The sequence below is a fragment of the Brienomyrus brachyistius genome, unplaced genomic scaffold (genome assembly GCF_023856365.1).
Source record: "Brienomyrus brachyistius isolate T26 unplaced genomic scaffold, BBRACH_0.4 scaffold39, whole genome shotgun sequence".
Taxonomy (NCBI): domain Eukaryota; kingdom Metazoa; phylum Chordata; class Actinopteri; order Osteoglossiformes; family Mormyridae; genus Brienomyrus; species Brienomyrus brachyistius.
In genome coordinates this window covers 3310583-3334762 of record NW_026042314.1, presented here as the reverse complement: position 1 = coordinate 3334762, position 24180 = coordinate 3310583, and the positions used below count along the sequence as shown (strand labels likewise).

Sequence of the window (24180 nt, the reverse complement as noted above, 5' to 3'; positions counted from 1 at the left end):
TATAACAACTCGAACATAAAATGTTTGTTTTTCTTAGATAAAAGTCCAGTTGAAACAGACTTTATTTTTAAATGTTAGATTGGATTTAAGAGATGGAACATGTTGCTTGTGTTAATACTGCTTTGATTTTGAGGATGAAGTCTGAAGGGTAGGTGACGTGTAACAGGTTGTTATTTTACTTTTAATTTATAATTATACAAGATTCTGTTTTCCTTCTTCTGTCTAACCTGATGGGTACAATATCCTTTAAACTTTCCCATGATGCTTTTGTCCTGCATCGCCCCTCCCTCTGTCTTTTCCCCTTTATAAGGGTCCCGACCTCATTTCCTCTTCCCTTTGGTGTATTGCACACGTGGGAAGAGGTGAGGATCTAGTGGCAGGGTCCCCCGAGTTAGTAAATCAATTGTATAATTATGACCCATATATTATATATTATATTTGATTTATTATTCATCATAAGCAGGGGATAGAAAACACGTCTATACATAAGTATATACATTGTTTTACTTTGTGCAGAGAGAGCGAGAGGGCCAGAGCATATGAAGTTTACCCCTTTCCTTATTGTTCCCAACAGTTTCAATAAAATCCAGGAACGACAACGGCGTCTGTAATATCCCTTCCTCCTGCACCCCACACACACCTGATAACACCCCAAAACACAATGCAGAGTATAGGCAGGGAATGACCGGTTACATAGGTACACTAGTGCGGCTTGTAAATATGCCCTTAATTTATGCCTGAATATCCCTCCCATATAGTGGCTGACCACATATCATGTGAAAGACCCGGAGAGAGTGAGTGTATATATATATATATATGTATGATGTGCATGTGAGAGACACCATCGGAAGTCCGGTTCAGTTCCTCAGAGGCACTACTATGGAGGCACTTACAGTAATAAACTTGCTGACCGCAAAAACTGGCACTATGATGGAAGTTATGCAGATGTGCAGAGTAGATGGAATAATTTTTGTACCTCGATAAGATTGCATGCCTTTTGCCTGTGTCTCCAGCCAGTGCCGGGGGTGAAACGCGCCTGCAATTATCAGCGGGATAACATTATCGTTCTTTTTATTCTGTGGAAAATGAAAGACCGATTTGCTGGCCAGATTTATTTATGAATCATAAACATGTTGTGGGCTATATAAGTAAAGTCAGGGCTCTCAAGTCTTATGCATTGACTGTGAGACACTTGCATTTCAACCAGTTCACATGCTCACGCGCCGCACCTTATGTTTGTCAAGCTGAGAAGTAAGGGTTAGGGTTATAATTATCAATAAATAATGTACTTCCCTGTGAAACAATGATGCTGGATGTTTATTTGCATATCATGATATGGTGCAGCCTTTTAATAGGTTTCTGTTTTTCTGTTAATCCTTCATGGTGTTGAATAAGTCAGCAAGCATAAGTGTAAGGCTAGTGAGTGACTGGTGTTTTCGGGGGAGACTCCCTAGAGCTGGAGAGAAATACCTTAAGGCACGGGATGAAAAATCCCAAATCTTCCAGGAAAAATGTCAGCACTATATGTATTTGCCACACAGAACAGAACAAAAAATTCCTTAGGGAATCACACGCCTACCATAGTCACTATACTACTCAGAACGCCTGGCAGCCACCAAATCAAACATAGGAAAAGGTCCGGATTTATAGCGTTAGAATGTGGTAGAGACTAATATCCATAACGTACCATCCTAGAACATACTGTGTTCTAAAATTTAAGCCCAATTAAAATCTGAATATTAAATGAGGAAAATAATTTGATTTGTTCTTCTGGCTCATTCTTTATGCTCTTATAAAGATTTTGGAGGAGATCATCTGGCAGGTTGCCTCCATCATTGATTCTTCGATTCATGGAGATGAACCTGTCCACACTGGGCTTGTCTCACACATTTGGATTATGAAGGCTAGTGTTTAGCATGATTATGGAAAATGAAAGTACATAGCAGGTGTCAATGTTTTGGAAGACTCCAGGATTACATTGACAGTACCTCTGCGCAAAGGCCTCCATCATCCTGTCAATCTTTTGTGCTTCTCCTGGCAGACGGAAACTCCAGAGGAACTGCCTGAGAGCCTGTACCAGGTTGAACCCTGCGAATTCATGAAGCCCAAGAAATGTTTGGAGGACTTGGATATTGAAGTCGTCTCTCTCACCCAGGTAATCCCCAATGGCTGTTTTGTTCAGCCCCTCTCCCTTGTATAGGAGCTGGGCGATGTCCTCAGACGTGTGCTGGAGAAGATTGTTTTGTACCATGAACAGGATACCCTTCTTAGGGTCCATGTTGAATTTCTTTCTTCCCATGGCGACATGCCTATTCTTTTCTAAGATTTGGCTGCGTTTGGTGCTGGATTCAAGGCCCTCCACTTCCATGAGGGCCTCTCTCAGCGCCTCCCGCAGCCTCTGGATCTCCAGCAGAAGGGCTCCTTTCCTCAGCCGGATGTCCTCAAGTTCAGAGTGCTTCTCTGGACTCAGGTCCATGGAGACTGCAGCAGACAGGAAAAGGAGATCGTCAGCGGGTGTGGAGCTCAGCAGGTTGGCCATCTCTGCCAGTTTGGTTGTTGGTTCAACTCCCATGGCAGAGTAATCGTAACATTGTTAAGCCCTTGAGCAAGTCCCTTAGACCCAAGTGCTCTGACCCCAAACTCTCATCACTTCGGACAAAAGCATATGCTGAATATATGTAATCCCAAAGGGCAGTTACAGAAGACCCCAGGACCGGAGTAACGTGGGAAGCAATTACTGATGCCTGGAAGCTTTGGGGCATGCAAATAAACTGCATCCAAAGGCAAATGGCTAATAAAGAATGCTCTGAATGCCAGGCATTCGTCCAGCAGTGAGATCGTAGAGATAATGAATAAAGATAGAAAGTGTGAATAAAGATAAAACATTTTGATTGTATTTGCGAAGCGATGCTGGATGTGCTGAGCTCGCCGGGAAGGTCATGTGGTCCGCATTCCCTCCCCATGCACACGTGATCAGCTCAATCACACCGAAATTGTCGGTTTGCTGCCCTTCAGGGAAACAATCTAAAGGGTGTTACGGGAAAAGTAATCGATGCAAGAACCAATGATGTTCTCCTGGTGCCTACTGTAAGGGAGAGGATTCCCTTACTATTTTATTGTAATTGATAGTATGTTAGTGATACACTCTTTCTTTATTTTAACAAATAGTATTTTATTTAGCATTGTACTTTACCCAGGGATTTGCATAGGAGAACAGTGGCATACAGGGGTTTGCTGGTTGATTGGATCTTGAAGTCAGTTGGTGGCCTTGGTTCAGATCCTGCGCAGTGCCTCCTCAAGGAAGGTGGTGGGGTCTGTGAAAAGGAATGGTGATTGAGGGAGAATAAGGTCACCAGTAAGAACAATTGATGCAAAGAACTGATTGTAAGATGTGGTTACTCACCTTTCTTCTTGTGTTTCTCCAAGGTGTTTGGGCAAATATGTCCCCTGGGTCCAGACACCATTTAAAGGTTCCGGGAGAGACCAGGGCTTAAGGGAGAGTGGGGAATCTGTTGTGCTGGGGATTTTGGGTTTTATAATATGGGGTTTGTGTAAGATTAAAGAGGGAGATATGTATTAATATGAATGTTAAATGTAGTTAAGTATATATGTAGGTTGATGTGCTGTGTATTATGGTGGAAGGGGGGAATTTAAGAAACTACCTGTGAGTGGAAGAATGGTTTAGTCGGTGACAGCTGGAAGTATTTAAGGCTGCCAGTTGTCAGAGGGTTTTTTTTCGGTTCTTCTGTTGTGCTGTAAAGATGCTAGATGTGAAGTTCTTGTAGGAAGAGCTGCATGGAAAATAAAGATGTGTTGTTCCACTGCATTTGGGGAAGTCTTCTCACTGTAAATCCAGCCGCTGCAGGTCTCCATATGACAGTGGTGTCAGAAGTGTGTCGTCCATGCCACAGTGAGAGGATGATGACAAGAGGTGGAAGAAAGCCAGGTCAAGAGGAGCAGCCTGATGAAGGAGTTGGAGCTTCATCTGAGCTAGAGGCCATAGGAGCAGCAAGCTCTGAAGACAAATGGGAGGAGCTGACGGGGATGGTGAAATCCCTGGTTAGGTCTCAAGCAGCCAGAGACCAGAGGTGGGAGAAAGATTGGTCACGTCAGGAGCAAAGGTGGAAAAGTATACAGCACCAATTTCAGCAAATACAGCTACAAGTTAATGCGGTAATTGATAAGCCGGAGCCATCAGAGGTGCCAGTACCCTGTACAACGTCTGAAGAGCAGGAACAGGCAGTTAATAGTGAAGAAGTGCAAGTGGCCCATGGGTCTAGGTCTTCAATTAAACCTAAACTGTTCCCTCTGTCACCAGAAGAGGATATTGAACATTTTCTGACCACGTTTGAAAGGATGGCAAACGTGTGTCGATGGCCCAGAGATGAGTGGGCTATTCGTTTGGTCCCTTTGTTGACAGGTAAAGCTCGTACAGCTTACATTCTTATGGACTTAATTGATTCTGAGGACTATGATAAAGTGAAGGAAGCAATCTTGGCAAAATATGAGATCACTGCGGACACCTATAGACGCCGCTTCAGATCCCTGAAAGTTGAAGCAGGTGAGACGCCACGTGAACTGTATGTAAGGTTGAAAGACTTGTTTGTAAGATGGATTAAACCTGAAAAATTAACTGTAGAAGAAATATCTGAGCAGATAATTCTGGAGCAGTTTTTGAGAATGGTTAATCCAGAGCTGGAGATCTGGATACGTGAGCGTGACCCGAGGACGGCAAAGGAAGCAGCCAGCCTCGCGGAGGTTTTCACTGCAGCTAGAAAGGGAAGCAGGAGCATCCATTTCAGCCGGGAGACCCACTATGCCCAATCAAGTAAGTCCATTGGGGGTGAACAGGGGTCTGGTCAAATGCAGGCTAGGGATTTTTCTAGCTCTAGGCAGTTTCCTTCCAATAGACCTTATAATGTGAAGAAATCCTTTAAATCTTCAGTTCAGGATATTGAATGTTATCATTGTCATAATTTTGGTCATACACAACAATTTTGTCCGGCCCTTAAGTCAAAACCATCTCTTTTGTGTGCAGTTCCAAGGCCAGCTGTAGAGCCGGTAGGAAAGGAAGCTTGTACTGTCCCTGTGTTAATTAATGGGCGAAAAGAAGAAGCATTGCTTGACTCTGGCTGTTTTCAAACGTTAGTACATTCTAGCATAATTTCAGGAGAAAAGTTAAGTGGGGGGGGGACTACGATAAGGTGTGTGCATGGAGATGAATATAGGTATCCCACTGCGGAGGTTTACCTGACGGTGGGAGGGCAGACCTACTTGTTAGTGGTAGCTGTGGTTCCCAGTTTGCCATATTCAGTAATACTTGGTAATGACATTCCCACTCTTTTTGATCTGATATATCAGTCAGATTATGGCCCTCAGGGGAGTAGTGAGAAAGATATTCAAGGCTCAGGTGATGAAGCTGGAGGTTTACTTCCTCTAGATGGGACAGTTGATTCACGGAAATCCTGTCATGTAGTTACAAGAGCACAAAGGGCAAAGGAAATGATGCGAGAGCTACCTTTTTTTGAGGACTCTCTGGAGATGGAGCCAGGAAAGATTAGGAAGTCGAGGGCTCAGAAGAGAAGGGAAAAGTTCAAAAGCTCAGGGGAGAAGGGTATAACATTGTTCCCTAAGCCAAATAATCAACTTGAGTTTGACGTTCCCTCAGATTTAGGTGCACTCCAAAGAAGCGACCCGACTCTAAAACCCTGGTATGAGAAGGTAACGGAGGTAGAGGGAGTTAGTCAAGGTCAGGTAAGTTGTCTTGCAGATACTATGTATTTGATTAAGGGAGGCATCTCTCCAGACCTCACTCCAGACTCACACGTAACTGTACCGGGATTCCACCTGGTGAGAACGGACCGAGATGGAAAGGAGACCGGCAAGAAGAAAGGTGGGGGGATTGTGATGTATGCGAACGAGAGATGGTGTAAACCGGGGCACATCAGTGTTAAGGAGCAATGCTGTACACGGGATGTGGAGCTATTGGCGGTCAGCATCAGACCATATTACCTGCCGCGGGAATTCACGCAAGTCATCGCGATAACTGTTTACATTCCGCCGACGGCAGATGCGGCAGCAGCATGTGAGACAATTCACACAGTGGTGTCCCAGCTACAGACATCACACCCCCAAGCCTTCTTTTTCATCTCTGGGGATTTTAATCATGTTTCCTTGTCCTCAACTCTCCCTACTTTCACCCAGTATGTGGACTGCTGCACCAGGGAACACAAAACACTGGACTTACTGTATGCAAATACTAAGGACGCTTACAGAGCATCAACCCTCCCCCCACTGGGTCGTTCAGATCACAGCCTGGTCCATTTGGTTCCCTCATACATACCTTTAGTATGCAAACGACCCCCCACTACAAGGTATGTGAGAGAATGGTCTGAAGAGGCGAGTCTGGCACTGAAAGACTGCTTCCAAACCACAGACTGGGAGGTGCTATGCAGCCCACACGGGGAGGACATTGACAGTCTGACGGCCTGCATAACAGATTATATCACCTTCTGCATGGATAACACTGTACCGACTAGGAAAGTACGGTGTTACTCCAACAACAAACCATGGCTGACTCCAGACCTGAGGACTCTGCTGGAGCAAAAAAGGAGGGCTTTCAGATCCGGAGATCGAGAGGAAATTAGGAGAGTCCAGAAGGAGCTAAGGAGAGAGATAAGGCGGGGAAAGAACAGATACAAGAGGAAGCTGGAGGAGCAGCTCCAGCAGAGCAACACAAGAGGGGTGTGGAAGGGACTTAATATCATCACCGGACGGAGCAAGGCGAGTGGAGGGGATCCGGAGTCTGGCGACCAGGATTGGGCTAATAGATTGAACCAGTTCTTTAACAGGTTTGACTCAGTAGCCCAACCCCCCCCTATCCACCAGAGCTCATCACACCTCCTTCACACCTCCCTGCAACCCCCCACAGTAGTCACAGCACCGGGGATATTGGCGGCACCCCATCTGCCCCCTTTGTCCCCCAACGGCCTTACTGCCCCTCCCCCCCATGCCGTTCAGCAGGAGTCACCCACCCACAACCTACACTGTGGCCTCTCCATTACAACTGACCAGGTGCGGAGTCAGCTGATGAAGATGAAAACCAGGAAGGCCGCAGGTCCAGATGGAATCAGCTCCAGACTGTTGAGGGACTGCGCAGGTCAACTGTGCCAGGTCATCACATACATCTTTAACCTCAGTCTCAGTCTGGAGAGGGTCCCCGTTCTGTGGAAGACGTCCTGCGTGGTGCCGGTCCCAAAGACAACGCACCCCAAGGAGCTGAACCACTTCAGACCTGTTGCCCTGACTTCACACCTGATGAAGACCATGGAGAGGATTGTACTTCACCACCTTCGCCCGCTAGTCAGGAGGGATCTGGACCCGCTGCAATTTGCCTACCAGCCGAACATCGGGGTGGATGACGCTGTCATCTACCTGCTGCATCGGGCCTTCTCTCACCTAGAGACGGCTAGGAGCACTGTGAGAGTCATGTTCTTTGACTTCTCAAGTGCCTTCAATACAATCCGGCCCTCAGTGCTGAGGGGGAAGTTAGAGGGAGCGGGAGTGGACCATCAGTTGTCTGCGTGGATTACGGACTACCTCACCAGGAGACCCCAGTATGTGAGACTCCGGGACTGTGTGTCTGAGGTGGTAGTCTGTAGCACGGGGGCCCCACAAGGAACAGTACTCGCCCCTTTTCTCTTCACCCTATACACTGCGGACTTCAATTACAACACGGACACTTGCCATCTACAGAAGTTTTCAGACGACACTGCCATTGTTGGTCGGGTGTCAGAGGGGAACGAGCTGGAATACAGGGGGGTCATCGATCGCTTTGTCAGCTGGTGTGAACTGAACCATCTTCATATTAATGCCAGCAAGACGAAGGAACTGGTGATTGACTTCAGCAAGAAGTCTTCTCCTACTACACCGGTGAACATCCAGGGTCTGGACATTGAAACGGTGAAGGAGTACAAATTCCTGGGTGTTCACCTAAACAACAAACTGGACTGGTCTACAAACACTGAGGCAGTTTACAAAAAGGGTCTAAGTCGTCTTCACCTGCTTAGGCGGCTAAGATCCTTTGGGGTGAACAGGACTCTCTTAAGGTCCTTCTATGACACTGTGGTAGCATCTGCTATCTTTTATGCTGTGGTCTGCTGGTGTGGTGGAATTGCAGAGAGGAACAGGGGGAAATTGGACAAACTGGTGAAGAGGGCCAGCTCTGTCCTGGGCTGCCCACTGAAATCCATCGAGCAGGTTGGGGATGAGAGGATGCGGTCTAAGCTAACATCCATTATGGACAACACCTCCCACCCCCTGCATGAGACTGTACGAGCTCTGAGCAGCTCATTCAGCAATAGACTTCTACACCCACAGTGTAGGAAGGAGCGCTACCGCAGGTCATTCTTACCAGCGGCTGTCAGACATTATAACAGTTTAGCGTGAGTATTTTTTACTCATATTTGTTTAACTGACATATCACATGCTGTAACCAGGATCATTCACACCCCACCCCACCCCCGCACTTGTGTACATATCTCTGTACATTTTGTACATATCTCTGTACATCTTTATTTATTTCCAAAACTTTTGTACATTTGTATTTATATCTTTGTGTATCTACCTGCTCCTATTGTTCTATATTACGTTTTTGTGCAAGAGCTCTGTAACACCTAAATTTCTCATTCGTGGGATAATAAAGGTTTATTCTATTCTATTTTATTCTATTCTATCTTATATCAGAGGAAGGGGAAGTGTGAAGCAATGGCACTCCCTCAACAGTTTAGAAACAAAGTTATGGATTTGGGTCATTCAATTCCATGGGCAGGTCATATGGCTTTTTATAAAACACTGAATAGGATCAGTAGCCGGTTTGTTTGGCCAGGGATGTATGTACAGGTTTCTGAGTTCTGTCGTTCTTGTGAAAAATGTCAGTTGATCTCGGGCAAAGGAGTAGCGCCAGCCCAGTTGCAACCATTACCAATTATTGAAACACCTTTTGAGAGGCTAGGCATGGATATTGTGGGTCCTTTAGAGAGGAGTTCCACAGGCCATCGCTATATATTGGTTATATGTGACTATGCGACACGGTTTCCGGAGGCCTTTCCACTCAGATCAATTAAAGCTCGTCATGTTGCTAATTGTCTGCTGCAGCTTTTCTCGAGGGTAGGGATACCAAGAGAAATTTTGACGGATTGTGGCACGAACTTTCTATCCAAGTTGTTGCAGCAAGTTTATAAGCTGTTAGGGATAAAGGGACTTAAGACCACCCCTTATCACCCCCAAACGGACGGGCTAGTGGAGAGATACAACCAGACTCTCAAAAATATGCTGCGCAAGTTTGTTTCTGATACAGGTGCTGACTGGGATCAATGGCTGCCTTACCTTCTGTTTGCCTACCGAGAGGTCCCACAGGTTTCTACTGGCTTCTCACCTTTTGAACTGTTGTATGGTTATCAAGTGAGAGGCCCACTGGATCTGCTTAAGGACTGTTGGGAGGATTCTAAAGCAGAGGGTGAAAACATCGCTGCTTATGTCATCAACATGAGAGAGAGATTGAAGAGAATGGCATCGTTGGTGCAGGACAACATGAAAGCAGCACAAAAACATCAGAAGACATGGTATGATCAGAAGGCGAGGGATAGAGGCTTTGTTCCGGGCCAGAAAGTACTGTTGTTGCTTCCTACCAGCGATAACAAGTTGTTGACAAAATGGCATGGGCCATATGAAATTGTCAGGCAAGTAAGTAAAGTCACTTATGAATTGAATATGCCAGAAAGAGCTAAAAAATATCAGACATTTCATGTGAACTTGTTGAAAGAATTCCACAGCCGACAAGGGCCGGTCCATCAGTTACTGGTGCGTTCAGTTAGGGATGAGGAGGTGACGGAGAGGTTTTTTCCAACTAACACTGCAGATTGTACTTCGGTTGACCTTTCTCATTTGTCCCCTACGGAGCAGGTTGATATAAAACCACTCGTGGATCCACAGCTCTTTCGAGAGACGCCAGGGTTTACATCGCTGGTTCAACATAACATACGGGTGAAGGAGGACGCACCCGGTCGTCAAAATAGTTACAGGATTCCAGAACGGTTGGTGCCAGTGCTGAAGAAGGAGATAAAACTGATGTTGGATCTAGGAATTATTGAGGGGTCGAGTAGTGAGTGGTGCAGTCCGATTGTCTTGGTCCCGAAAAAAGATGATACCTTGAGATTCTGTATTGATTTCAGATATTTGAATGCAGTATCCAGGTTTGATCCCTACCCAATGCCCAGGGTAGATGACCTGTTGGAGAGGGTTGGATCAGCAAGGTATATCACGACACTGGATCTGTGTAAGGGTTACTGGCAAGTGGCGTTGGCACCAGAAGCAAAAGAACTGACGGCCTTCAAAACTCCGTTTGGTATGTACCAATTTAAAGTCATGCCATTTGGGCTTCAAGGGGCACCAGCGACGTTCCAAAGATTAATGGATCATGTACTGAGGGATGTGTCAGCATTTTCTGCAGCTTATCTGGACGACGTGGTGGTGTACAGTGAGTCCTGGGAAGAGCATGGTATGCATTTACAGAAGGTGCTACATTGCATCAGAATGGCTGGATTGACTATTAACCCCAAGAAGTGTTCCATAGCCCAGAGAGAAGTGGAGTACTTGGGCTTTGTGGTTGGCTCTGGGAAGATAAAGCCACAGGTTGGGAAGATCGAAGCAATCCAGGCTTTCCCTGTTCCGATGACGAAGAGGAAGGTGAGAGGTTTTCTGGGCCTGGTAGGCTGGTACAGGAAATTCATACCTTCTTTTGCAGAGCGATCTGCTGCACTGAATGACCTCACGAAGGGCTCAGCCCCCAACAAAGTACGGTGGACAGAAGAATGTGAGCAAGCATTTAGAGATCTCAAGGAAGCAGTTTGCACATATCCGGTCCTACACAGTCCAGACTTCAATAGGCCATTCATCTTGCAAACGGATGCTTCAGGAGTGGGCCTTGGAGCAGTTCTTCAGCAAGAGGTGGATGGTGAAAGAAGGCCTGTGGTGTTTCTGAGTCGGAAACTACTGGACAGGGAGACGAGGTATTCGACGGTGGAGAAAGAGTGTTTGGCCATGAAATGGGCTGTTGAGGCCTTGAGGTATTATCTTCTGGGACGTCATTTCACCCTAGAGACGGATCATCGTGCTCTCCAGTGGTTGAACCGCATGAGGGATGCAAATGTTCGCATTGCAGGATGGTACCTGGCTTTGCAGCCTTATGACTTTACGGTCCAGTATAGGCCAGGGAAGTCAAATGTGGTTGCTGATTGTTTATCTAGGATGACAGAGGACTGAGGTGCTCGCGCTTAAGAGAGGGGGGAGGAAATGTAAGGGAGAGGATTCCCTTACTATTTTATTGTAATTGATAGTATGTTAGTGATACACTCTTTCTTTATTTTAATAAATAGTATTTTATTTAGCATTGTACTTTACCCAGGGATTTGCATAGGAGAACAGTGGCATACAGGGGTTTGCTGGTTGATTGGATCTTGAAGTCAGTTGGTGGCCTTGGTTCAGATCCTGCGCAGTGCCTCCTCAAGGAAGGTGGTGGGGTCTGTGAAAAGGAATGGTGATTGAGGGAGAATAAGGTCACCAGTAAGAACAATTGATGCAAAGAACTGATTGTAAGATGTGGTTACTCACCTTTCTTCTTGTGTTTCTCCAAGGTGTTTGGGCAAATATGTCCCCTGGGTCCAGACACCATTTAAAGGTTCCGGGAGAGACCAGGGCTTAACACTAGAATTCCTGGAAAAATGAGGCTCTCCTCACAAGGAGCCCCCCCTCTTACTCCCCTCACAAGCTGCCCGCCCCCTCTCCAGCACCATTAACACCTTTTGTTTTGCAAATGAATCACAGTCACTCAGCTGAAGTCATCCCCCAGCCTGAAGTCACTTCTTCAACTCAGGTCTGCACTAAAGAGTTTATCTAGTGATGTATTGTAAGGATTCACATGCTTTGATACATAATAATTTGAAATACAGTGGAACCCCCAAATCTACTACGGTAACCGTGGTGTCAATTACACAAATATATTTTGATATAGCAAATACATATATTTTGATGTATGTTCTGTGTCTACAACTATATGTGTAAATGTATGATGAAATAACATGTCATACATGTGCACGCATGTGCATTTCTGATGTAAACACTTCATGTGCCACATGGGAAAAAGTTGCATCATTGATTCACGAGTACAAGCTGCAGGAATATTGACAAAGAATGTGTAAATTTCAAGTATCAGATGGTATAAAGATAAAGAGCATGTGTGTGTATGATAGAGAGAGAGAGTCCGTGTCATTCAAGTGGAAGATACACATTTATTATACAAAATAAGCACATACACTAAAGATACAAAACCTTTTCTATCCACTAGCAGTCATCACACACCCAAGGACCCTCCTTCCTACACTTGCGACAGGTGTACCTGTCACACTGCACACATCTCTCTGTACTGTGGTTCCTATTACAGTGACGGAGCACCTGACACTGAGTCCTCTTTCCAGTGGCAAGCTGAGGAACAGAAGCTTGTCTAAGCTGTGTCTTCATTTCTTTTTCAGTCTCTTTTTCTTGCATAAATCGACGCCGAAGTTTCTTTTTCCCAAACAGAGCCATCTTTAGCCTTCATGCAAAGCGCAGCTGCAGTGTCCTGAGTTCTTACTTAGTGATTCATTTATAATGCATATATCGCGCTAATGTTATGCCAGGGTTCTTTTACCGATATATGTAAATCAATTTATCTTTTAGCTCTAACTTTTACAACTGAATAAGGTTACACAGATTGTTGCAGACATCAACTGTATGTATTTATTATATCAAAAATAACCGATTGAATGTGATACGGAAACACACACGCACGCGAAAGTCTTTTTTTTATTATGCCGTAATTATATATCTGGACCACAATCTGTTTTTGAATAATTAGCACTTTTGTGTGCTCATAATTGCCCATCCTGTTTCATACGTACATCACGAAGTGTTTGTGTGCACTGCGGCATCTCATAATCCCACACACAAATGCACACACGTCGGGAGTAATTTACAGTCTTTTGTGCGCTGATAACTGCGCAATGTTTCCCATGTAACATGTGAATTGCTTCCGTGTGAAGTTCACCGTGGCATCTCATAATCCTACGCACAAATGCACACACGTCCTCAGTAATTTACAGTCTTTTGTGCGCTCATAACTGCGCGATCTTTTTCGCAAGTAGCAACGTCAGTGTTTACATTCAAAGCGCATTGTGCTCTCTCATAACAAATGGACATAGTAATCAGCAGTCTTTTGTGTGCATGCACTTCTTACGGGGATTACGGTCTTTGCACATTGCAAGTTGCAGGTTTTTCTTCATTACCTATAAAAATGCTTTGTCTGTCGGTACATTTATAATGCAAATATCATGCCAGGGTAATTTTAATGACATAAATTAATTAACGTGTCATTTAGCCCTGATCGAACTTTAAAAAGTAAGCAAATGCATGTATTTATTCCATCAAATACTTTCTTGAAACTGAAATTACCGAATCAAGAGAAATGGGGATTCAACTGTGTTTCAAATTAGGATATATTAACGCATGTATTTTACGATTCCTCAGACCACACTGTTAGAAAACGTTTCTGTGCAGACCCGAAGCTGAAACCGTGAAACTCCGCTTTCATTTGCAAAACAATAGGTGTTGATTGGCGCTGATGAGGGGGCGGGCAGCTTATGTGGGGAGTGAGGGGGGGGCTCCACCCGAGGTGCGTCCGAAAAATTTCGTTGATTTCAGGGATCGTAGTGTTAAGGGAGAGTGGGGAATCTGTTGTGCTGGGGATTTTGGGTTTTATAATATGGGGTTTGTGTAAGATTAAAGAGGGAGATATGTATTAATATGAATGTTAAATGTAGTTAAGTATATATGTAGGTTGATGTGTTGTGTATTATGGTGGAAGGGGGGAATTTAAGAAACTACCTGTGAGTGGAAGAATGGTTTAGTCGGTGACAGCTGGAAGTATTTAAGGCTGCCAGTTGTCAGAGGGTTTTTTTTCGGTTCTTCTGTTGTGCTGTAAAGATGCTAGATGTGAAGTTCTTGTAGGAAGAGCTGCATGGAAAATAAAGATGTGTTGTTCCACTGCATTTGGGGAAGTCTTCTCACTGTAAATCCAGCCGCTGCAGGTCTCCATATGACACCTACCCTTGTTTATGTTATCGTTACTGACACAAACAATGATGAACGATAATAAGCATTTATAAGCCATGATGACCGCACCATTAACGTGGAGTTGCACTAACATCTGTTTTTATAGCTAACCAGCAAGTCAACCTCTCACCCTGGTAATGCAACAGCGCCGGTTAAACAATACGTTTACACAGAGTGCTTGTGATCAGTGGCCTATACTACGAATCAGGGTTACTGGCTTATCGAGGTAACTTGACGGATTTAAGGTACCACAGTTTAAATGAACTTCATATTTGTTCATCGGGATGTCTGAATCGGTGCTGATCAGTACTACGATGCCAGTTATGCAATGTAGTTTTGATAAAACTTTTCTGTCATTTAACATAAGAGGAAAAAAATAATTATACTGTAGTCAAATTGGCTGATATAAAATCGTTTAAAACTGTGACAAATTTTGCCATTTTTTACAGTGTATACTTCCAGTCACAAGGTAGCAGATACGGATTTCTGAAATAGCAAAGGTAAAGGTCAATGATTAATATCCCTCATCTCTTTTAAAACTATAGGTAAGATGCTGTTTTGATATCCTGTCTAGGGTTGGAGTGTAACAGTATTCACGGGAAAGGGGAATGGGATAAAGGGACAAACGGGGTGAGGGCAAGAAGGGAACACCAGTGGACAAAGGGATATTTTTTGTATTTTCATTTTTTTTCATGTATAATACTGACACTGAACAAATAACCCGGTGCAAAAGACTTTGGGAGTGACCACAGCCAAAATAACAAACAAAATCAAGTGCGACCCACAGCTAATCTCACCTAAGTGCAAAAGAAAAGGAAACCAAAAGACAAACACTCCACCTCACTCCCTGACCAAATAAACAGAGTCCAACACACACTTGCAAAACAAAATAGCTAGGGGTGCAACGGATCGCGGTTGATCCGTGATCCGTACGGATTACAACCCACGGTTCGGAACGCACGTGATCCGCGGATTAACTCGTTTTTTAAACTTTTAGATAAATAAAAAAAAATAACCGCAGATAAAACAGTGTTTTCTGCTGATATTGCTTAAATAATAAATAATTAATTACACAGAAGTCGTGTTTACGTCAGCGGAACATGTGACTCAGTCAACAACGATGGCTAGCGGCGGAACAGAGGAACTCGAAAAGCCTCCCGCATCATTCAAATCTTTTGTATGGGAGCATTTTGGCTTTCCTGTAAAATATAATGATGACGGAAGAAGGGTGGTGGACAAAACAGTTACAGTGTGTAGACACTGTGGCACGAGAAAGCCGTATGAAAGTGGCAATACATCGAGTATGGCCACGCATCTGAAGCGACATCACCCCGGTGTGCAGACAGGATGCAACCACAGCAACCACAGCAACAGCTGCTCACCGCTGCATTTAAGCAGCACTTTGCACCAGAATCAGAGCGGGCTAAAGCTATTACCAAATCTATCGGGATGTTTATCGCGGCAGACATGAGGCCATACTCTGTTGTTGAAAACAAGGGTTTTAAAAACCTCCTAAAAGTGCTTGAGCCACGGTACGAAATACCCTCGCGCACACATTTCAGCATGAAGGTCATGCCTGAACTTTACGAACAGGAAAGAAGCAAAATCGTCGCAGACTTATCAGATGCATCCTCTATTTCGATCACCACAGACGGGTGGACATCAAGGGCTACCGAAAGCTACGTGACTGTGACTGCCCATTATATAACAGCGGGATGGGAGATGCAAAGTCCGGTGCTACAGACACGCCCCCTCTATGAGACTCACACAAGCACAAATCTAGCGCAAATCCTGATAGAAGCAGTAGCTGAGTGGAAGTTAAAGAGACACAATGCATGTAGCAATATCCCAGTCACCACAGATAATGCCAGAAACCAAGTAAATGCAGTGACAGAAGCTGGACTAGGGCCACAGATATCTTGCTTTGCACATGTGATAAATTTAGCATGCCAAAGAGGAATCTCAGTTAACCAGATGGATCGCCTTCTTGGGAGGATTAGGAAGGTGGTTTCTTTTTTCCACAGAAGTACAACAGCAGCTCATGTCCTTAAAACAAAGCAAGAAATGCTACAGCTACCAGCCCACAAGCTCATACACGACGTCACTACAAGATGGAATTCCACATATGACATGTTGGAGCGCTATCTTGAGCAGCAGGCAGCAGTATACTCTGCACTGACAGAAAAGACACTGAAAAAAAATATCAGAGACATTGTCACCTTGTCTGATGATGATGTGAAAGTAGCAGAGGAGGTCCTTCAGCTCCTCAAACCTCTCAAAACAGTCACAACCCTATTGAGTACTGAAAATGCACCATCTGTGTCCATGATCCTACCTCTGAAAACCAGAATTATACAATCCATGTGTGCAAATGAGGAAGACACCAGCATTACCAGAGATGTTAAGGCTGCCATAAGAGGGGACCTGATTTCCAGATACACCAACCCCCCTGAAATACAAGATTATCTTCACAGATCTACTGCACTTGATCCAAGGTTCAAGTCCCTGACTCACATAGAACCAGCCCTACGCGAGAAGACATACACTGATCTCACAACTGAGATTGTGGCTACTGAAGAGGTAAAAAATAATACAGTTATTCATATTATTTAATATTAATATAATTAAGTTATAAAATATTTTAACTATTATTTATGTGAATATTTGATCTTAATTTTGAAAATTACCAGCATATGTTATTGATTGCCTATGAAATATATAACAAGAAATATAGTTAAATAACTCAGTAATTTTTTCTGCAGGGTCAAGCCACAGAGCCAACACCCTCTGAAGAAGACACAGGGCCAAATGCATCTCCTCCACAAAAGAAGTCTGCCATAGAAGAGCTTTTTGGGGATACATTTGTGAAAGAGTCAGACACAGAGAAAACTTTTTACAACACAATCAAAGAGGAGGTAGCATCATACAGGGCAGCAAGCAGTTTGCCAGTGGATGGTGGTAATCCGCTGGCGTGGTGGAAACACAATGAGTGTAAATACCCTCACATTGCAAAAATGGCAAGACACTACCTTGCTGTGCCTGGCACTTCAGTTCCTAGTGAGAGGGTATTCTCCACAGCAGGTGACATAGTGACAGCTAAGAGGTCTACTCTCTCCCCAGAGAATGTAGACATCCTCATCTTTTTGAAAAAAAATTTGTCATTATAAGGTTTGGCCTGTTTTCAGTTCTCAGGTTGTTTTTCAATTGTTGCATTGAAGTATTCAAGTATTGAGAATTTTATTTAAAAATTGTATTTATTCAGCTTTTTCAGTTATTTCTTGGTTTTATTTTTGTAATTTATTTTAGTTATTTTTGATAAAACCAAAAGTTCCTTGCCATACTGTTCTTGTAATAAATGAGAAGCAAATTACATTTGACTTCTCCCCTTTTTGCTGATCCGAAAATTGATCCGATCCGTGACTCAAAATCCGTGATATGATCCGAACCGTTAGTTTTGTGATCCGTTGCACCACTAAAAATAGCAGTCACTCCCTATGCAGCAATACAATCACACATACATAACATACACACAAGTCAAAGCAACAAGGGGGCTAGTGAAGACGTAAACCAAAGAAAACCAAGCGGGGAGACAGCAAGCCAAACTGAGGTCGCGGGGGGGACCGGAGCCTGTCCTTGGAACAACAGGCGTAGGCAGGAACCAACCCTGGGCAGGAGTCAACACTCTGCAGGGCGCAAACACTCACAACTCAGATTTGCCAATTAACCTACCCTGCGCACTTTTGGACTGTGGGAGGAAACCGGAGCCCCTGCTGGAAGTCTTTCCCCATTCACCAGATTATATTGCCAGAAGACTGAAAATTAGATATCAAATACTAGAGTGACATAAAAACAAAAAACAAGTTTGCTTGTAATGAGACGCAAAACAGAAGATTATCTCTTTTTATATTTTGAGAAAACATTTTAATATTTATCCAACCGGTCAAATGGTTTAATACTTCATACAGCAGCATTTCTAAACTCATTCCTCAGCCCACCAGACAGCTCCACGTTTTTGCTCTGTCCCAGATCCCTGCATGCATGAACCAAACAGTCACCTTTTACTGCTGTGCTGAGAGCTTGGACAGAGCAAAACTGTGGATCTTTGCAGTGGGGTCCAAGGACTGGGTTGAGAAACCCTGGCATAGAGGAGACTGCAGTGAGAGCCAAGAAAAAAAGAGATTAGAGAGGAAGGTAAAATGCTTCCATTAGCATGGCAAATAAGCTGCAAGTACAGACCCTGTGCTTCCATTACAAACAAAAAGCCTGTATGACCCTCCTAAACACACAAGTCAGATTAACTTAACCAGGGGAAATAAGCATTAAACTTGGCAAAGACTAGACTATGAAAAGGGAAGGTGAACATCATACTTACACGAACTTCTGCTAAAGCAAATGGAAAAACCCCTTTTAACTGAATCAAGTTACTTTAAAAAATTAATAATTCAAAAATAAATCAATAAAAATTAAGAAAAACACAATCATGCTTTGAACTAATACTGCAGTCAGTCCTAAATGTTCCCATGACATTCTTTTCGTCACGACGCACACTCGGTACATACTGGTTAAAAACCATTTATAATCCTTCATGTATCAGTCTATGATGGAGCACCCCAACCTGGGCCGCCCATCCAACATGGCAGATTTCTGCCCCCTGGCCCCGGAGACTAGCAGACTAACCTCAGGAAACAGGGAACCAGGGGGACATGGGCCGCTGACTGTATGGGCGACCAGAATGAGGTGAAGCAGAAGGTAGACTCCACAGCAGAGGACCGAGGAATGTAGAGCAAAACCAGGGAACCTGAAGTGGCAAGAACACAAACCAGGACAGACATATAAAACCCAAGCAAACGCATCAGTGGCACAGCCCACCAGCTTGTGAAAGATGGCTACCTGGCATCATGAATCCCTTAATCAAAAACCTTTGTGATGGCAACTTTGCCACCCAGGACTGATCCCTTCTAAAGACCTCAAGTTTCAATGCAAGGTTTCCGAAATGTTTTGAAACATTAGTCCATGTGACTGCTGTGGTATTGTTCCAGGCAGGGAAAACAACTTAGGAGAAAATTTCCGTGCATGTTGGGTGTTTGTGGTACTGTTGGGCTGAGGGGGTAATTGAGTGACTATTAACCTTTGAAATCCAATTATATTATTTAAACAGGTTAGTAGTTAGACAGTGTGATTTAGATGAGGATAAGGATGTTTTATTGTCATTACAAAACGTGTTCTACATGAAGGGAACAAAATGAGGCACTCAGATCCGGTGTATTAGCAATAATAAAATAGAAATAAAATCGAAAGAACAATACAATGAATAATATGGTAACAATTAAAATAAAATATAATAAAGACATTAAGATAGATTCCATTAGGAGAATTTAACCATGGATGTAAAGTGAGCAGGTGTGAGTGTAGCAGAGATTACTGAGGTCTGTGTGTAATAAAGTATATGTGACACTGGCTGAGGAAGCAGCAACGTGTGTGTGTGCAAAGTCACAGTAATAACCTGCAGCACTGAAGGATCTATTGCAGCGAAGCCCTGACATGTAACACTGGTGATGAATAGCAGTGTTAGATATAGGTATAGTGAGGTACTTATAATTATAGTAGGTGTAGGATCAAGGCCTGGATTAGATTTAGTTAGAAACATACAGGGCAAATCTAGATAACACATACACACACAGATTACATATAATTATAAATTTAGGGGCAGTGTGTAGCTCAGTGTGCTAAGCCTGTGATCAGAAAATAGCCCACTTTAGCCCAGCCTGGGCACATCTGTGGGTCCTTCAGCAAGGCCTGCTGATTCTCCACAGCTATATATATTCAGCACTGACCTTTTTCCATTCAGTGGTTGTTAAAATAACTTTGTGTAGCCTAGTAATGGTGTAGTGTAATATTCTTTGGTTTGTAATATAAGGGATTAAATAATATCTTCTAAGTGAGATACAGGCCCTCCACATTTTCAGTGAAAGGAGGCCAGACAGCATGAAAGCTCTTCCTACATTTGCCTCTGCTGTATCTCAGATTTTCAAAAGGTAACATAGAAAACACATCCTTAACCTATTGTCTGAAGGCAGGGGGTCTGGAGGACTTCCACTGTGTGAGAGGAGAAGGCTGTGGCTCTGGCCTGTGAGGCGGTGTATTGTTTTTCTGCGGGGAGATGTGAGCATCGGGTGAGACTCGACTCAAATGCAGCCACTTTGAGACAGACGTGGACTTTAAGGAAACACAGACTACACATGGAACAGCAATGACTGAGCTGGGGAACGCAGTGAGGGCAGACATATTTATACACAGCACACTAATCAGCGACAAAACAGGTGTACAGGGTTAGGATGGAGAACTATAATGGGATACAGGAGAATTAGGAAGGTTACAAAGGGCCAGCAGCGACCCCTGCTGGCATGAGTGGGAGGAGACATGAAAAAATAAGAGATTACAGATCATGACAGGAGCACCAAGCACAGCAACAGTGGGGTCATGCTCAATTATCACACCACATATATTAGAAAACATTATGAAAATCTGTTCCCAAAAATTGTTCAAACATCAGCATGAACGAAACATACGACTGGTTGTACCTAGGCTACACTGGCACTGACAGCAGAGTGTAACAAATTACCAGCTACGACACATATCCAATGATTCAGAAGAAAGACAAGTTGAAGAAACAAAGTGGTTAATTGACTATTGTATAATAATCAAATCACTTCATAATCATGTAATACATAATATGTCACGATGGGAAGAGGGACAATCCAAGGGCAGCCTTGTGGGTTTTATTGCTGAACCAAAAGACATGAATAGAACCCAAGAGGAGGAGGAGAGCACAAATAGGAGGGAGGGAGGGAGGAATAAGCAGGAGGAGTCGGGGAGAACCTACTAACACGGGGAGCAGAGAGGGGTCCTCCTCCTTTTTGGGTGAAACTAATTGCTTGTGACATGGTAAGAGGCAACTTCTTTCTTGAGAGAATTTCTTTAAAGGGCAAGACAACCAAAGCTGTAAATCTAACAGGAAAAAATAGCCTTTGTAGAATTCTATGTGAAGACCCTCTGGACCAGGCGCCCTGCCACTCTGCATTGTTTTCTTTGCATGTACAACTTTGTACTCCATAATTTTAATATTTTATCACGAAGCCTGAAGAGCAATATGAACTATATCTTGCTTTAAGTAAATTGTCTCATCCATTATTAGATTTAAACACAGTCATAATCCACAGCAAACTGCACTTACAGCCTTCATCCTGCTCTTCAGTCTTTGACGTGCTGCATCTAAATGGGGACTCGTCAAAAAGCCAAGTGGAGCTGTCATGAATGAAGGCCTTGTTCAAGCTTCCCCAGCCTGACAGCAGGTTAGTCTCTCATTTGACTAAAGTATATTTAATTTCTACAGAACTTTGCAGGCTCATCTAGGATAGAGAATTTCTGCTGCTGAGCGCATTAGAAGAGATTCTCAGAGGGAGATACGAGTCCTAGGTGCCTGCTGGGTACATATTCAAGACAGAGTTAGGACCGACTTCAATAATTCTGCACTGTCTCCCAGATTACGGGAAAAAATTGTATTTTACTGAAAATTTCATTTATGGAATTTTACCTTAGACTTGGTCAACAGCCATGTGGATAAATTTCAGAACTACAGACGGTCTGTGGGTTGGGGGGGACAGGCAGGTTGGCCAGTGGGGGCACACGGAATGCTCCTGGGGGTGTGGTGGGTGTGCTTATATGATTTACAGGAGCCGAGGCTAACAAAGGCACTAAACAGCACAAACAGCCTCATGTACGAAGTTTTACATGAAAAGGGGCCATGGGCTTGTTGGCACTATGTTTCTTAGCACTCTGACTAATACAGCCAACTGGACCATCTACCTCTTCAAAAAACATCCATGCAGAGTTTCCTGCCTGTTTCTGACAGCTTTCACTGTTTTTCTTTTTTGCTCCAGTATCTTGACCTTTACAATCTGGAGGATTGCTACCCTCCAACTAGCTGTTTTGGGTCAAAATGGCCCCATCTGTGTTAATTTGCATCATTAATTACAGCATAAATCGATACATTCCAGATGAATTTTTAAGGTAATTTCAACAAAAGCCTGTAAAAGTGTTAGTTCTGTTAGGCAGAACTGAAAATATGATGTTAAATGTATCACAGTGCAATTGTATTAAAAATAAATCAATGACTTTGCATGACTATTTTTGCACGACAGATTTAAATTTCATGTTTATAGTTCAATTTTATGTTATATAAACAAAATAATTTTTAATACAGTGCATTTTTTTATTAATTCAACAGCACCCATGTTCAATCCACTTAAGTTTGGAAGGTGTATTGGAAGGTAACGCAGATATTTCTTAAGTGGGCATCCAGAGATATCGTCCCCCCTCCAAGCACCCCTTTTCTCCACTAGTTCTGTATGGAGCTCGACAGGAGGAATGGAGAGGTAGAGAAAGGGGTTAGTCTCACACATAATGTAATGCAAAATAAAGAGTAAATACAAGTGCCATGAAGCAGAATTGAGCTCCAGCAGGCCTCGACTTACAGTAAAGGAATTGTAAGGCAGACATGCTAACAAAACAGCTTTACATTCCCAATTCCAAACCATTAATGGGCAACCTTAGAGTGACAACGGCTAAAAAAAACCTTAGCTATAAGCAGGAATGAAACGTTGTGAAAAGCCAAGACTCCACATGAACATGTTCTCCCCTTGCAGAGTCAGATCACGCATTTGAAGTGTTCCCAAGTGTTTGTGTGTTTTAGGTTCCTGTTAGTGAGGGGTCCTTTGCCGTTCTGTCTGACATCCAACAGAAAGTCCACTGTGTCTCTGCAACTTAAGCTGAGTCAGTGTAAGTGTGTGGCTCAGTAGCTCAAATATTTGGGCTTGTAATCCAAAGTTTGCTGGTTTAAATCCAGCTTCAGATGGATAACTGTATGTTTATGGGCCATTGAGTTATGAAAAATAATCAATGTAGTGAATCACTATATTCTCAAATTACTTGTACTTTTATGAACAACACCGTTTATTAAACAAACAAATCTACATTGGCAGAATGAAGAATTAAAAATGAAAATAAACTATCATTTAAGAAACTGTGGAAAACTGAATATACAATATTTGTAAATTGAAGGAAGAGTCCATTAACTTAAAACCGTTTTTTGGTGGATTCTTTTTTTTTACAGTGTATGACGCGCTTGAATTCACTGAGCTCAAGTGTATGTGAAAATTAATATATTTACATCTAGTATGTTTCATGGCTTCACTGTATTTCCCTCTGCAATGATCAGTTTCATCTAACTGGTGATGTTAAAGGCAGAGCTGAAATTTAGTTTAGTCATGACCTCAAAATTTAATTGAGTAGGTATTCTGTACAACCAGACGGAACTGCTGGTTGGGCTGGTCATCACCTGCTTTTTCTAAGTGAGGTCAAAATGTAAAGTTTCAAATTGCACAATATATATTAATCTGTTTTTAATGTTTTTACAAAATATTTTTATGTGTTTGCATCTTATATTTTGTATAATGGGCTTGTACATTTGATTCTTCCTTGATTTCGGTGTAATGAAGTGTAACTAGTGAAAAAGAGAGAAGCTTTTGGGAAGCATTATTGAGCTGATTGTCCAGAGTCACTTGGGTGATAATTAAGGTCAATATAAATCACCTATTACCCACTGTAACCCTTTGTATTCCCCCCGCACACTCTGTTAACAAAATAAGAGGGTTGAAGTTAAATCAGGTTAAAAAGGTAAATTTGATCCTCCGCCTATCGCGGAAGATGCGTTCCAGACCCATCAGCGATAGGTGAAAATCCACGATACAGAAGTTTTTTTGAAGTTTAAGCCTTAAAATACCCCTCCCACATGCTTTAAACATATGTAAACTCATTAAAACAACACATATATCTGTATGTCGGGCTAAGGATATGAGTGACATAATAATAATAATAAAAATGAAATAATAATATGTAATATATATATATACACAC

At 43.1% G+C, this 24180-nt stretch overlaps 2 protein-coding genes and 1 pseudogene across 3 annotated transcripts in view; 1 reads left to right on the top strand and 2 right to left on the bottom strand.

Annotated features, from left to right (window-relative positions):
• The window catches only part of LOC125722481 (cytohesin-2-like), a 62523-nt gene extending 41383 nt beyond the window's left edge, over positions 1-21140 (bottom strand). Inside the window, exon 1 of the mRNA XM_048998661.1 lies at positions 21089-21140. The gene's annotated coding sequence lies outside the window, so the exon portion shown is untranslated. The remainder of the gene's footprint in view (positions 1-21088) is intronic.
• Positions 1-24180, bottom strand: part of LOC125722480 (cytohesin-2-like) — a 256228-nt pseudogene that overhangs the window by 105153 nt on the left and 126895 nt on the right.
• LOC125722512 (uncharacterized) overlaps positions 1-24180 on the top strand; it is a 249238-nt gene that overhangs the window by 114210 nt on the left and 110848 nt on the right. The window lies entirely within an intron of this gene.